This window comes from Myotis davidii, unplaced genomic scaffold (genome assembly GCF_000327345.1).
Source record: "Myotis davidii unplaced genomic scaffold, ASM32734v1 scaffold238, whole genome shotgun sequence".
NCBI lineage: Eukaryota > Metazoa > Chordata > Mammalia > Chiroptera > Vespertilionidae > Myotis > Myotis davidii.
In genome coordinates this window covers 4,711,109-4,726,149 of record NW_006293779.1, presented here as the reverse complement: position 1 = coordinate 4,726,149, position 15,041 = coordinate 4,711,109, and the positions used below count along the sequence as shown (strand labels likewise).

Genomic DNA, 15,041 nt, shown 5'->3' with positions numbered 1-15,041 from the left:
GTGTGTGTTTGATGTGGGAGCAGATGGCTGGGATTTAAACAATGTATATTAACACAAGCACTGAACTGGTGTAGCCACTACTGGCATTCCTCACTCCTTGGGAATTCTTTTTTCTTTATCTTCTGAATCTTTGCCGTACTCTTCTCTTTCTTTTCCCAATTGTAGACTTTCTCTACAATTGACAGTCTGTTCGCCACTTTATTTCTAGTGCCTGTCACTTATATGGGGTTAATATATTTGCTGATTGAACAGATCTTTGTGGCTCCCCTTATCTCAAGGGTAGCAGAATATGCCACCCCAAAATATGACTGTAGGAGTTCAGGACACACCCAAAACAGGCCGCTTTGGTATATAATTCTGAGCTGTAGGCACTTAAGAAACAGCAGATGCAGGGAGAGGCTTTCCCTGAACTTCCCTTCTCTGCCTATCACAGTCGTACCTCCCATTTCTTCCAAGGGCCCATTCACCTTTCTTAAAAGCTCTACCTCTCCCTCCCCTACCCTATTAAAATGCTACTTAATCCTGAATTTGAAGTCACCTCGGGGAGTTACTCATTTTTTCCTGGGTTTCCCCCATGGATAACGAGGGACCCATGTTAATAAACTTCTGTTTTTCTCATTGGTCTATCACAGGGGTCTCGGTCAAAGAACTCAGAAGGGTGGAGGGAAAATTATCTTTCCTCTCCTACATCTCTTCTCCGTGTCTCCTTTGTGTAGTCTCCAGTCTTTCTTCTGAATTGAGGCTGTGGAGGTGCTGATGAATGGGAAGGAGGAGATTGGCAGGGATGACCAGTTGTCTGGCAATGATGACAATTCCATGTTTTACCAGACCATGCCCACTGCATGCCCAGTATCAGCAGCGTTCCTCTTCTACAAGCAAGAATCTAACTGGAACTCATACTATCATTCCTTCACTAATGCATTAACTCCAAAATGCAAAGTCAGTGTTTTTCAGGCTACTTCCTATAGGGCATAATCAACTTGCCGACGATGAGGAAAAAGCTAACCATGATGCAAGTAACACAGGAGTTGAAAAAACAGGTCACAGAACAAGATTAGTATGATCCAATTCATATTTTTAAAAGGAAAAAAGATACACGTATATGGTCTCAGATGATATGTAAAAGCACAGACAATGAAATGTTAATGACAAGTATCCATGAGAAGGGTGGGGGTGCGGAGCAAGAAGAGCTCATGTTTCCTTTATATCCTCCTGCGCGGAAGTGGAAACAACGAGAATAGAGCTGTGTGTTATGGGAGACCAATTCTTACTACCTCCGTCATCTGTCCTGCCTGCATCTGCTTCCAGCCACTGGTTCTTGCTGGGCTCCAGCTGGCTTCTTGCAGCCTAACAGTGCCACCCTGTCCACCCCTGGGTTTCTGGTTCCTCAGGCCGTCCTGCAGGATTGAGCAACTAGTTGTGCATAGGGGTGGCCAACTTGAACATGTCAGGCATTTTTGTAAGGCTCTTCCCACTCCTCTGCTTCACTTTCCCTGTCCATCCCTGGCTCTTGCTCCCTGGGTCCGAGTCCTGAATAGAGTATTTGCGCTTAAGCGTTTGTCTGATGCTCTGTTTTCTGTTGAACCCACACTAACACTGTTTATTCCTTTTTTAAAAATATATTTTATTGATTTTTTACAGAGAGGAAGGGAGAGAGAGACAGAGAGAGAGAGTCATCGATTAGCTGCCTCCTGCACATCCCCTACTGGGGATGCGCCCGCAACCCAGGTACATGCCCTTGACCGGAATCGACTCTGGGACCTTTCAGTCCGCAGGCCGACGCTCTATCCACTGAGCCAAACCGGTTTCGGCTGTTTATTCCTTGCTTATTTATTTTTTTGTAGAAGTAAACAGAGTGGAGTGGAGAGCAACTAAAAAGTTAGTTACGAAAAAGGCAGAAGCATTTCCGAATTTTAAATCCTAATTTACTTTAAATCAGGCTTTCCTTGTCTTTTCTTTAATGAAATCATGGAATTAAGTTCAGGTTCAAGGAAGGAACTGCACAACGCCTCATCCCCTGGATGAAAGCATTACTGTGATTCACCTCAATTCAAACACGAGGTTTAGCAAGGTACCAAAGACAGACAAGCGACAGTGCGCAAAGAAGAAATAAAAAGGAAGCAGTACTGGGAGAAATGCACTGCTAGCATTTAATAATTTAACATAGTATAAATTTCTGAATGAGGGAGAAAACCCAAACAGAGAAAACCAGTCATAAGGATTATGCTTGAATTTTAAGACGTACTCGTAGCTTTAAAAAGGTCACGGCATTTTAAAGTTGGGCAGAAGGAAACGCCGGTAATTGTTCATGGCTGGCCCTCCGGTTTCCTGGGCCACAGGAGGCCGCGGGGTCAGCCTGGTTGTGCAAGGCAGGAGGCCCGAGCCTCTCACTGACTGTAGTACCTTTGACAGCTTTTCCCTCTTTGAACCAGCTTCTTCTCTTGCAAAACAGGTTTAATAATACTTGTCAACTCCTTCAATTGCCCGGGTTTTGTGCTCTGAGTTATTTCACTGACAGGTGTTAGCAGAACAACTTATCATTGCTTTTAACTTCTTGACAATGATGTGCTTGTTACAGATTCTCTGAGATGATTCATAGCAGAGAAAGGAATGACCTGGTGAAATAGAGATGAGAAGGGTTTCGACCAAAAAGGTCACGCTAATAACTGGTTCGGCCCAGAGTCCGGGGCTATGCTGCCTTTTGCATTCCATCCTTTCTTCTTCTGGCTACAAGCTTCTGACACACCGTGCAACTAGCATAAGGATCGTACTATTAGTTATGACCCAATTAAAATTCATTGCGCTCACTTATTATTCCTCCTGCCTGTGCTCTCCAGCCCTACCTGCTCCTCTCGGCCTTTGTGTGTGCCACATTTACAAGGAGGAGAGTACTTTCCAAACCAACTTAGTATCTCTTTCCACCTCTGTAAAAAGAACTTAGCCGTCCAACTGAAACTTCATGCCGTGCTTCCTAACCCTAAATTTGTGGACATATATATGATTTATTCAAGGAAGTAAAACATGAATTATGCTTAAAACAGTTGTTAACTGAAGTTTGATTTCTAGCCGATCTTTTCCTAGCTAACAAGTCTATGGCTAAAAAGTCATTTGCCTGAAGATGTAGCTACTCTTGAATTTATAGAATAGAAAAACAATCCTCTAGCCAGAAGTGGCCAGCCTTTCAGAATGTCATATCCTTGACCCTTATTTATCTAAATTCTGCTTCTGTGTGAATAACTGGGCTAGGTACTTAGGAGAGCCAACAAGATGAGTTATGTATGGTCTTCTCCCAGGGTATGGTCTTCTATGGCTTACTTTCATTCACATCTCCGCTCAAATGTTACCTCCTCAGAGAGGCCTTCCCAGCTACCTTATAGGAGATACCCCCTTTCTATTTTATCCTTTTCAACGTTTTAAAAACTGATTCCAGAGAGGAAGGGAAGGGAGGGTGGGGAGAGAGAGAAACATTAATGATGAGAGAATCATTGACTGACTGCCTCCTGTATGCCCTCCACTGGGGATTGAGCCTGCAACCTGGGCATGTGCCCTGACCTGAATAGAACCAGCTACCTTATAGGAGATACCCCCTTTCTATTTTATCCTTTTCAACGTTTTAAAAACTGATTCCAGAGAGGAAGGGAAGGGAGGGTGGGGAGAGAGAGAAACATTAATGATGAGAGAATCATTGACTGGCTGCCTCCTGTATGCCCTCCACTGGGGATTGAGCCTGCAACCTGGGCATGCGCCCTGACCTGAATAGAATGGTGACCTCCTGGTTCCTATTTTAATTTCTGTTAAGTATTTATTCATTCATTCTGGCAAGAAACACTAGGTTTCTGGAGCAGAGACAGCCTTTTACTCATAATTGCATTAATTACTTCTCTGTCCCAATCCCAACAGGGTAACATGATGAGAGAAACCTCAAAATAATGAATTTTTGGAATTTATATAGGACAGCTGACACAGCTGCTGTTCCTCCTCTCCACTGGGAAGGGGCAGGGGGAGGAGGGAGAGAGGGTGAAGAGGACCTACTGACCTTTGCTTTGTAATATAATGAAATCTTCTCAGGAGGTGGGGCAGGTCTCTAGGTTTACAACCTCTAGAATGTAAATTAATGTGTCCAGGGGAGAAATCTCTAAATCTCTCCAGGTCTCTGACTTCTGAGGTTTGTAAATTATATGGTTATGGACCACATTTTCCTGATTTTTTTGGCATGACTAATGCTTTTTTTATTGGATGCTGAATATTGCAAATATTACATAATTGAATATCTTAATTTGTATTTTTCCAAAAGGTAAGACTCCCCCCCACCCCCCACCCCAGGCAGTTAAGTAATTTGAAGATCTGTCTGATTCTTCTGAGGATAGTTTTGAGATTTGTTAAGGTGAGTTTAGGGTAGCCTTTAGGGCAGTTCACCCTTCTATTCAGTTGTGGATATTCTGGGATTTTTACGGAAGGCTCTCTGGCTAGTTAGAACTCAGCACCTCCCATTCCTATATGATTTCTGGGAAATGTTCAGCTTAGAACTCTCCAGTAGCTGCCCAGCTTTGTGGAGTTTCTCTCTATGAATTTCCATTTAGTATTTAGTAACAGACTTAAGGGGACTCCTTTGCAGACTTCTGGACCTTTCCCTGATTAGCTCCTTCCTATCCAGCACACATTCCCATAAATTCTAGCCACCTGAGTCTCCCTAAGCTATAGTTTCCTCGACTCACGGATAGTGCCATGATTTCCTTGAGTTCTTCCTCTCTGGGCCAATAATGAGCCTCCTGGAACCATCTTATGTGTTTTCTTTCTCTTCTGGATAACACACAAGTTGTTCAATAGATGAAATGGCTGCTTCATATATTTTGTTTCATATATGTCCCATTTTCTAGTTGTTTATGGTGGGAAGGTAGGTCTGGTACTAGTTACTCCAACATGGTCAGAATTAAATATTGTTTGAATGAATGGTCTATACTTCAAAAGACACTCATATAGATAGTTGGGATGATAGATGCCAATGTACATAAGTCATATGGTGAGGTGAGGCAGGGCAACTATAGCCCAAGGAGAAAAGTAAACCAGTTATTAAACATGAATATGGTCAGAATAATGGGGACAATAAGTGTCCACATCTTTCTTCATTCTTAATATGTGGGAAAAGGATTGAGTACAGAAGGCATCAGGAGAGGCTTATAGGTCAAAATATTAAAGATATATTTAAAAATGAAAATATACCTTTATATAATTTTTTGAATATATATATATTTACTACCAGCTGAGAAAAGTCCCAAGAAAAAATAGAAACTTGGAAGGAAGGTACAGAGGAGCTAATTTTGGAACTAGAAGCTACAAAAGGAGAGGGTAGGAAAATATATGTGTGTATATGGGAGTTCAGGGAGTGAGGACTAGACAACTATAGGAAGGCATATAAGGTATGTGGAAAAATCAGGATGCAGAAAAATAGAGCAGAAAGGGAATTGGTGAGACTAAAGCATTTATTGAAGTTCTGATGAAAAAAACCTTTTAATTCATTGAAGACAAGCAAAGTATGAAGCGACAACTACAAAATTGATATTTTATTTTCTGTTTTGCCAATTAATTTTAGTAATTTTTAAATTCCAAAATGACTTCTGTCACCATGCTGTAATTATCTAGGCTACTTCTTCCTGCCATCTGTTGGTATAGGGTAAAGAAATACAAATGGAATTAATTTTATCCTAAGTAAAATAAAATTAGAAGGATAAATCAGCATACAAAAATGTTTCCTGGAACCAATTAATACAAATTTTAATTTATCTACTATTTTTGGGTTTTGGTGCTTATGCTTCTTTTGCATTCCCATCATCATGAATATCAAGAACTGATTATATTATATTTGAGCTTCACAAAACATTTGTAAGATGTGTTAGCGTAAGTCTTATCATCTCTGTTTTAGGGAGAAAGTGAGAATTCAAAATAGTAATGGTTTATCAAAATGCACGTATCTGTTAGGTTGTTTAATTTTAATTCAGGTTTAATAGATTCCATTGCTATGGTCTTTTAAACCATACTATGCTACTTGGCTTTGACAATCAGCTTTCTCTCAACTTTTAAAATGATCTACTTTCTTAGCAACTTTCAAATATGCAATACAGTATTATTAACTCTAGTCACCTTGCGGTACAGTACATTACATCCCATGACACTTACTGGAAGTTATAAAGTAGTACCTTTTGACCCCCTCTTACCTATTTTGCCCACCTTCCCACCACCTGTCTCTGGCAACCACCAATCTGTTCTCTATGTCAATGGCCTTGTTTTGTTTAGATTCCCATATAAGTGAGATCATGTTATTAGTGTTTCTCTGTCTGACGTATTTCACTTATCATAATGCCCTCAAAGTCCACCATGTTATTGCAAATGGCAAGATTTCCTTTTTATAATAATATTCCATTGTGTGTGTGCATCGCATTTTCCTTATCCATCTATCTGTCCATCCACCCATCCACCCATTCATGGATGCTTAGGTTGTTTTCAGATCTTGGTTATTGTAAGTAATGTTGCAATGAACATAGGGGTGAAGGTATCTTTTCAGTTAGTGTTTTTATTTTCTTTGGATAAATACCCAGAGAGGAATGGCTGGAAATATGGTAGTTCCACTTTTAATTTTTTGAGGAACCTCCATATTGTTTTCCACAGTGGCTGCACCAATTTACACTCCTATCAACAGTGCACAGGGTCCCTTTTCTCCACATCCTCACCAATACATATTATATTTGGTCTTTCTGATAATCATTCTAACAGGTCTGGCATAATACCACATTGTGGTTTTGATTTACATTCCCCCGATGATTATTGATGTTGGCATCTTTTCATGTACCTTTTGGCCATCTGTATGTCTTCTTTGGAAAAATGTCTCTTCAGATTGTCTGCCCATTTTTAAATCAGATTATTTGCATTTATTTTTATTTTTTGCTATTGAGTTGTATTAATTCTTTATATATTTTGGATTTTTTTTCCTCTCAATTTTGACGATAATGTTGGACAACCAGTAGATATAACAGATAAATACTTAACATTATTAATATGAGCAAACTCTGTATTAAAAATGACCTATATAATTCATTCCATTCCTCGGCTTCTTTGGCTGTGATACTAAGTGATGTTACAAGGGAGAGAGTGGCAGCGTCCACTAAATGTCATAATAGATTAGTGCTCATTCTTTAAAATCTTATTAGTATTTCAAACCTCTTTTCATAGCCAATTCCCTATGCCTGGAAAGTTCTTTCCCTGTTTCCGTGCTGAGCTTATCCATATGCATCCTTTAAAATTCAACTCAGATGTTACTCCTCTGGGAGTCCAAATGTAACAGTGAGGGTGGTTGCCCTGTCTCTGCGTTCCAGCAATCTATGCATGTTTTTCTCATAGCTGTATCACAATCATTTCTGTATCACTATGGCCTAAGACTGTGCCTATTCACATCATGTGCCCAATAAACATTTATTAAAATATATAATACATTAATTGTGCCAGATACCATTTCTTGAGTGGTTATCATAAGATAAATACTGCACTAAGCACTTTATGACCACAAAATCACTTAATCCTTATAATTGTCCCATGAAAAAATTGTTCTTATTTTGATCTCCATTTTACAGATAAGGAGAATGAAAATTAGATAAAAAACATACTCAAGTTCACCCAGTAGAAGATGGCAGAGCCAGGATTCAAACCACGGTTGGTCGGACTCCAAAACCCATTAAAATATATTATTCACAAATGTCTTTAAAGCTCCTTGGATACCTCTATATTTCATGTTTTTGTAATTTCTTGTGTAATTTCTGGTAGCTATGCTTCTGAAGAATACTGGAGTTGTGCAAGCTGAACCAAGATGCTAAGATGGAAAGACCAAATAAGGTGCTCCTTTCCCTAGAGTTCAGAAGGAATTAGGTTGATGAACAGATGTTCTCAAATTTGACTTTTTTTCTTCAACCCTTGGGCTCACTACTCTGTAAATTATAATTTAATAGAAGAGAAAATGTAATTTCATGTGAAATATGAATATAGTTAACTTAAGCTTAATATTTTATGGTAATACACAAAAAGCGTCATGACTTCCTTGTGCTCTACAACCTTAATGAGCTTGATAAACTATTCCAAAGAGTAGTTTATTATAAAATAACATGTTTGAAATAATTCAAAATACATCAGAACTCACATTGAATGTGAATGGATTATATTCTCCAGGTAAAAAATACACACAAAAAATACAGTCATTAAAAAGAAATATAACAGAACAAACCAACAGAAAGACTAAATCCAGCTATGTGCTCTTTGTAAAGACATACACCTCAAACATAAGAACTGAGAAAGTTTAAAATATGGGAAAAGGTAAAATATGGCAAATAGCAACTAAAATAAAACTGGATAGCTTTACTAAAGTCATCCAAAGTAAAACCTTAGAGTACAAAAAGATAAAGAGGAGGTAAACTTTAACTGAAAGATTAAATTGAGCAGCAAAAGGTTCTAATTCTAATGCAACCAATAAAATAGTATATATATGTATGTATAATACACACACACACACACACAATGAGAAATTGACAAACACCATCATGGTTGGTAATTTTAACGTAATTCCTTAAGTGATTGACAGATCAATCAGAGAAAAGGTCAGGCTGGCCTAATGAACATATATAAAACACCATGGCTAACACCTATTAAATCATAATTTTCCTAATGTATACATTGAACATTTACAAAATCAACCAGGTACCAGGCTATAAAATCTCTTCAAATTTCAAAGAATAGTCTGTTTAGAAAATATTTTCTGACCTTAACAGGTTAAGTTAGAAGTTAATAATAAAAAGATAAATTAAAAAGTTCCATATCTCTTTATATGAAAGGCTAATATGCAAAGTGTCCCCTCAGGTGTTCAAGTGGGAGACCAGAGTTCGATTGCTCGCTATGACGTGTGCTGACCACAAGGGAGCGGTGCGGAACTCTGGTTTCCCGGTCAAGGAAGGCCCTGGTTGGCAGCCAGAAAGCCCCTATCGACCCTGATCGCGGCCAGGCCTAGGGACCCTAACCGTGTAGGAATTTCATGCACCAGGCCTCTAGAGTAAAGAGATTTTAAAAATGTTTCTAAATAACTGATGGATCAAAGAGGACATAATAATGTTATTTAAGAAGTAGTAAAAACTGAGTTTGTTTTATACTCCACATGAGTGAAATCATATGATCCTTTGCTTTTTCTGACTTATTTCACTTAACAATATTTAGAAAACTGAAACTCAGAGACACAGGCAACAGTTTGGTGGTTTCTACAGGGAAGGGGTTGGAGGAGTGGTAGAGGGTAAAAGGTGCTGAATATATGGTGATGGAAGATGATTGACTTTGAGTTGTGGGTAAGCAATGCAATATACAGATCATGTATCATAGTAATGTACTCTTGATTCCTATATGACCCTATTAACCAATGTCACCCCAATAAGTTTAATGTAAAGTGGAATAGTGAAAATAAATTACAATACAGTGGTCTTCCCCCAACAAGCATGAAGCATAGAATTCTTTTGTTCCATAAGATGAGACTCTTTCCAAGAACTCCACTTTCTAGATCTTGTCAATCTGGGAAAGCTAACTGTCAGCTCAGGGTTTGCTCAGAAAGGACCAGAAAACGAATGCTTGATTCATGTGTTTTACCTAACAGATTTTATTTAACAGATGTTTTCAACTATTTTATCACCTAAATATTTCTTTTAACTTTTTCCCACTTCTTTATCCCCATCACTACTGTCCTAGTTCAGGCCTTCATCATCTGTTGTGAAGACTATTGCTTTACCTTTTAAATAGGTCTCCCAGTCTTCAAGAAGAATGCCTTTGATACCTTCAAAACATTGCCACCTTTTAAATCTGCCCTTGGCACTGAGTGAGCTTTGTGAAATACAAACCTGACCACATCATTCCTGTACGGGAGCTTATCCCTGGCTCCCAGGGTCTGCAGAGTAAAACCCAAGCACCTTAGCCTGGGCAATAAGGGCCTTCGTCAACACCTTACATCTGATGTGCTACAGACCCAGCGGTTGCTGTCCCTGGCACACCCCATGCACACCCACATCTGTGACTCCTTGCTTTTTTTTGTTGGGCTAGCACCTGCTTATTTGTCAAGACTTGACTCGGGAGGCATTTCATCCAGGAACTTTTTCCTGTGTTCCCACAGGACCTGCAAGTATTTACATCATACTACAATGATCTATTTTTCTATGGGCCTCTTCCTTGGACTCTAAGTTCCTCAAGAACAATGACCACGTTTTACTAATTGCGGTATCCTAGAACGTAGTGCAGTGCCGGTATTTCATTATGTACAAGTAATCAAAATACCGGAGCAACTTCATCACAAAGCCCTCCTTCCCGTGCTCTCCCAAGAATATAGACACTAGGGCAAAAAGAGCTGGCAACGGAATGGTTTATAAAGGGACCACACAGTATGTGCTCTTGGTAATATGTAATTTACTTTTCAACGTATTTTCTTGGAAGGGCCCCAAATTAGCAAGTTTCCCATAAGTGATTTCCTCTGATGTTAGGGGAATTCAGTTGACAGAAACATGTTTAACAAAATACTGAAGTAAATGTTGATTGGTAACTGCTAAGCAACTTGCAAGACAATTTAAGGGGCAGAAAGAATAAGATAGGATATTATATTCCTCTAATGTTGGGAAAGCATAATACTTTTTGGACCAATATTCCTTTGGCTTTTGCTTCTCTGAAATTGTGACTGCAAAAGATTTTGATGTTCTAGATATCACAAGTCAAGGGGGTTCTGGTGCAATGCAGGTTAGAGGGTCACTGTAACATGTCAAACACATTCTATGTACATGTTACACACTCTATGTAACATTTTAGCTTATTTTTCTTTTCTTTTCTGTTTTTTAAATTTGTTAGTAATGCAGGTCCAATGTTTCATCCAACTTTGGATCTAAAAGCTTCTCAATTCACTTATTCCACTATCCAATTAAAATCTCTGGAGAACTGAGCAATCATTTCCTGACTTGCCAGGGATTAAATGTGGATGCTTGGCTGAACATGAGCCTTATCTCCCAAGCCATCACTTTTAATTGGAACCTGTAACATAGGGTTTTAGCTGACATCATAGTCTATTGCCATGGAAATGTAAACATGGGTTTCTATTAGACTTGTCTCAAAGCAAGTTTTAGTGGTAGAGACCTGGAGACAGGAGATAAATTGTATAAAAAATGTATCCTCTGAAGGTTAGAGTGCCCTAGAAACTCAGACCCTTGGTGATCTCATCCTGCTCACGGCTTTAAATACCATCTATACACTGACAACTCTCAAATTTACATTTCCACCTGGACCTCTCTTCTAAAATCAACTCCTATATCTAGTGGTCTTCAGTTGGATGTCCAATAGACATCTCAAATCTCAGATGTCCATCCTAAGCGCCTGATATTGCCTTCTCCCTGCCCAACTCGCTCTGCTCACCATCTTCTGTATCTCAGCAAAGGTAACTTCCCTTTCTGCTGGCAGAGGCCATAGAACTTGGAGTAACCTTGACCTATGTACTCCTCCGCAAAACCTGTCAGCTCTACATTCAAAATACAATCAAAAGATGCTCACTTCTCTCCACTTGCACTGCGTTCAAGCTACCATCACTTCTTGCCTAGATTGTTGTGAACGGCCCTGAACTGGCCTCCCTGCTTCTGCCCTTGCCTTCCTCCTGTCCATTCTCACATAGCTCCCAGGTGATTATATTAAAATGTAAGTCACATTATGTCACTCCTCTGCTCAGATTTGCCAATGGATTTTCATTTCATTCAGGATACGAGCCAATGTCTTTTAATCATCCACTTTCTTCTTCAGCTACACGGAGCTCCTTGTTCACTGATCATAAGAGGCATGGTCCCGCCTCCGGGTCTTTGCCAATGGGAAGCCTCAGGTATCTGTATGGTTTGCTTCCTTTCCTCCTTTAGGTCTTTACTCAAAACCAGCTTCTCCGCGAGGCTTTTGGCCAATGATCTGAAATTAGTACTCCCACCCCGCCTTTGTGCTTTATTTTCCTCCTGAGCATTTATCTACATTCTACGCATTTTACTTATTTCCACTGATTCTGTCTCTCCCACTAGGATGTAAGCTCCACGAGGCTGGGGTTTCTGGCTGTGTTTTTCATTGTTGTGTCCTTTGCAGCTAGTAAAGTGCTTGGCACATAGTGTAAAATATCTGTTGAATGAATAATTGAAAAAATGTGTGATACATGTCATAAGAAATAAAGATTATTAGTGAAAGCATCATTAGCCAAGACCTGTGAGCCTCATGCCTAAAAAAGTCCATGTGTTATTGGTTTTTCATGGTAATCTGTCTTTGGAAGAACGGACTTCATTTTCCACAAGAGGAGGCTTGAGTTAGCAATGTGGAACTTCAGAGAAGAGTGCTCAAGAAGGAAGAGAAGAGTGATAAATACAGGTAGGTATTAAATAATATTCACTATTGGCCATGTTAGATGAGCTAATGATTTTTAAAAAATTATTACTGCAGGACTTACTCTTCATAGAGGACTAAAATTAGAAATGAATTAAAAGTAGCTCACTGATGGAATTAGCTGTGTCTGGCACACAGTAATGTAATGTATAAAGTGAGTTGGACTTGGATGCCATCCAAGAGGGCTTAGTTGCTGAAGTAGTTTTGTTTCTAGTGATTCTACAATATAGGCATGGGTGTACAGTTAAACTTAGTATCTTCAGTACTATTCCTTATTTTATTTCTATCTTTAGACCTGAGGATTATAAATCCCCAACGTTAAAAGAGTATTCATTTTAGGAAGTACAGTAATTTATCTTTAATATCTGAGGGTCAAGCTTCACAGAAAGCCCTTATGTAGTGTAACAAGAAAGTGGCTCTGAATTTTAACCCTGACACTTTTAGGTAGGTTACTTGGGAAACTTGTTTAGCTTTCTTACTCTTCTGCATCTTTACCTGTGGTAAAAATTTCGCCAGATGGATTTTCTAAGTAATCTATTACTTTAGATATCTGAAGGTTTATTGAAGATTTATTCCTTTAGGTAACAAGCTTTCAATATATTTGATGGAACGGCTTCTAAAAAACACATGCCCTACTTTTATATAAAATTTAACGGGTACCATATTGTCTTTTCTTGAAAAGTCATATGACTAACATTAGTTACTATAGTGGGCTGTAAGACAGTGATGCTCTGAGAACAGTCAGCAAACTATGGCCTGAAGGCTGTTTTTACAAGACCTGGGGGGATAGGAATAGTTTTTACATTTTGAGTTTTTTTTTTTTTTTAAAGAATAGACCTTATATACTTACTATATGGCTCTTTACAGAAAGGTTTGCTGACTCTTGCTCTACAAAAAGATGTGTAGGCCTCTTCACAACTAGGCTGAATGTTATGCGCTGTCACCAAAGGAAGGACATCTATGTTGGCACAGTGTCTGACAAGGTAGCTCAAATATTTGTGGGAAAACAAGGGCTACTGGCATTTAAAATTCTTTTGTTGGTTGTTACACTCTCCCATTCACTTTCAGGTTTTGGGCAATCACTATTATCTACCCCTAGCAGTCTCTCCCCTTTACTCTCCATTTTTTTCTAATTTTGGCCTGGAAATTTGAGCTTATAAACATTTTAAGCTACATAAGATTAAATTGGTTATATGAAAACCTTAGAGCTATTTTCCAGGTTAAAAAAAACAACAAAGGTGGCTTGGTGCTGGGATTTGGTGACTTGTTTTGATTGTTCCAAGGTCTTTTTATTTATTTCTAGGTTCTCTGCTATCTTTTGGAAAAGCAAGGTTGCAGGACAGATGAGGTCTTACTGCAGTAATGCCTGATCATTTTTTATTTTTATAATATAAAAATAGCATTATATCTGAAAAGCTATTCACCAAATATTAAACTGAAGCAATCTGGGTGGTACGATTTTCTTGGAATACCTGATCCTTTTACTTTTTTTTAAAACAATGAATACTACTTTTATAATAAAAAAAGCCATTTTCATAAAAGATAAATTGAAAGGCTCTCCCTATCTAACCGCATCAACCATTCTTCCATGATTTGATCACTTTAAAAAAATATATATTTTTTATTGATTTCAGAGTGGAAGGGAGAGGGGAGAGAGAGATAGAAACATAAATGATGAGGGAGAATCATTGATTGGCTGCCTCCCACACGCCTCCCACTGGGGTTGGAGCCCTGAGCGCGGGCATGTGCCCTTGACCCAAAGGAGGCAGAGGCTCTGTCCACTGGGCCAAACCAGCTAGGGCCATGATTTGATCACTTGAAAAAATGGATGTAGCCCGGCCGGTGTGACTCCGTGGTTGAGCATCGACCTATGAACCAGTAGGTCATTGATGGGTTCCCAATCAAGGCACATGGCTGGGTTGAGGGCTCCATACTCAGTGTGGGCATGCAGGAGGCAGCCGTTTGTCTCTCATCTTTGATGTTTCCATCTCTCTCTCTGTCTCCCTTCCTCTGAAATCGATAAAAATATATTTAAAACAGACAAAAATATTTTTAAAAATGGATTAAATATTGTGTTTACCGGGTTTTATTTGACGCACATTTGTGTTGCCATCCATGGTTACTAGATACTGTAAAATAAGTTGTAAATATGTAATGCTGCAGGGATGCCAACAATCAATATGGCTAAAGGTGACTGATCGCCTCTTTGACCTCTGGCTCCACTCATTTTATAGAAGCTCAGACAAGAATACCCAGCTTGGATAGGGCTCCAGGCAAAACCCTTTACTTCGTTTAGTCCTCCCAACAGCTCAGGGAGGCGCATCACATTCTGGGGGGTAAAATGACTTGGCCAAACTCACTCGGCCGCTCGGGGGGTAATGAGGGGCAGGGGAGGCTCAGCAGCCTGGCCAGGAAACCAGGAGGAGGGCTTTGGAGGCGCTTCCAGGACCATTAGCGCGTTCACGACGCCCTGGCCACAATGTCCCCTCACCTGACACACTAACCCTACCTCCTGCAGCCCATCAGGCACCCTGCGGGCTGGGGGAACCTGCAACTCACTCCAAAAGCCCGCACAGTTCACCCGC

General features: G+C 39.5%; 1 protein-coding gene and 1 long non-coding RNA gene across 3 annotated transcripts in view; one reads left to right on the top strand and one right to left on the bottom strand.

Moving 5' to 3' along the window:
• Window positions 1-2,701, bottom strand: part of RBKS (ribokinase) — a 64,326-nt gene extending 61,625 nt beyond the window's left edge. For both annotated transcript variants that reach the window (XM_015566353.1, XM_015566354.1), the window contains exons 1-2: window positions 2,404-2,701; window positions 1,275-1,397 (exon numbers count right to left, since the gene is read on the bottom strand). The gene's annotated coding sequence lies outside the window, so the exon portion shown is untranslated. The remainder of the gene's footprint in view (window positions 1-1,274; window positions 1,398-2,403) is intronic.
• Window positions 2,702-7,011: 4,310 nt separating this feature from the next.
• On the top strand, window positions 7,012-8,046 carry LOC107183719. Its single transcript, XR_001514525.1, has 2 exons — window positions 7,012-7,701; window positions 7,813-8,046. It is a non-coding gene; the product is annotated as an uncharacterized LOC107183719 (long non-coding RNA).
• The last annotated feature ends 6,995 nt before the right edge of the window (window positions 8,047-15,041 follow it).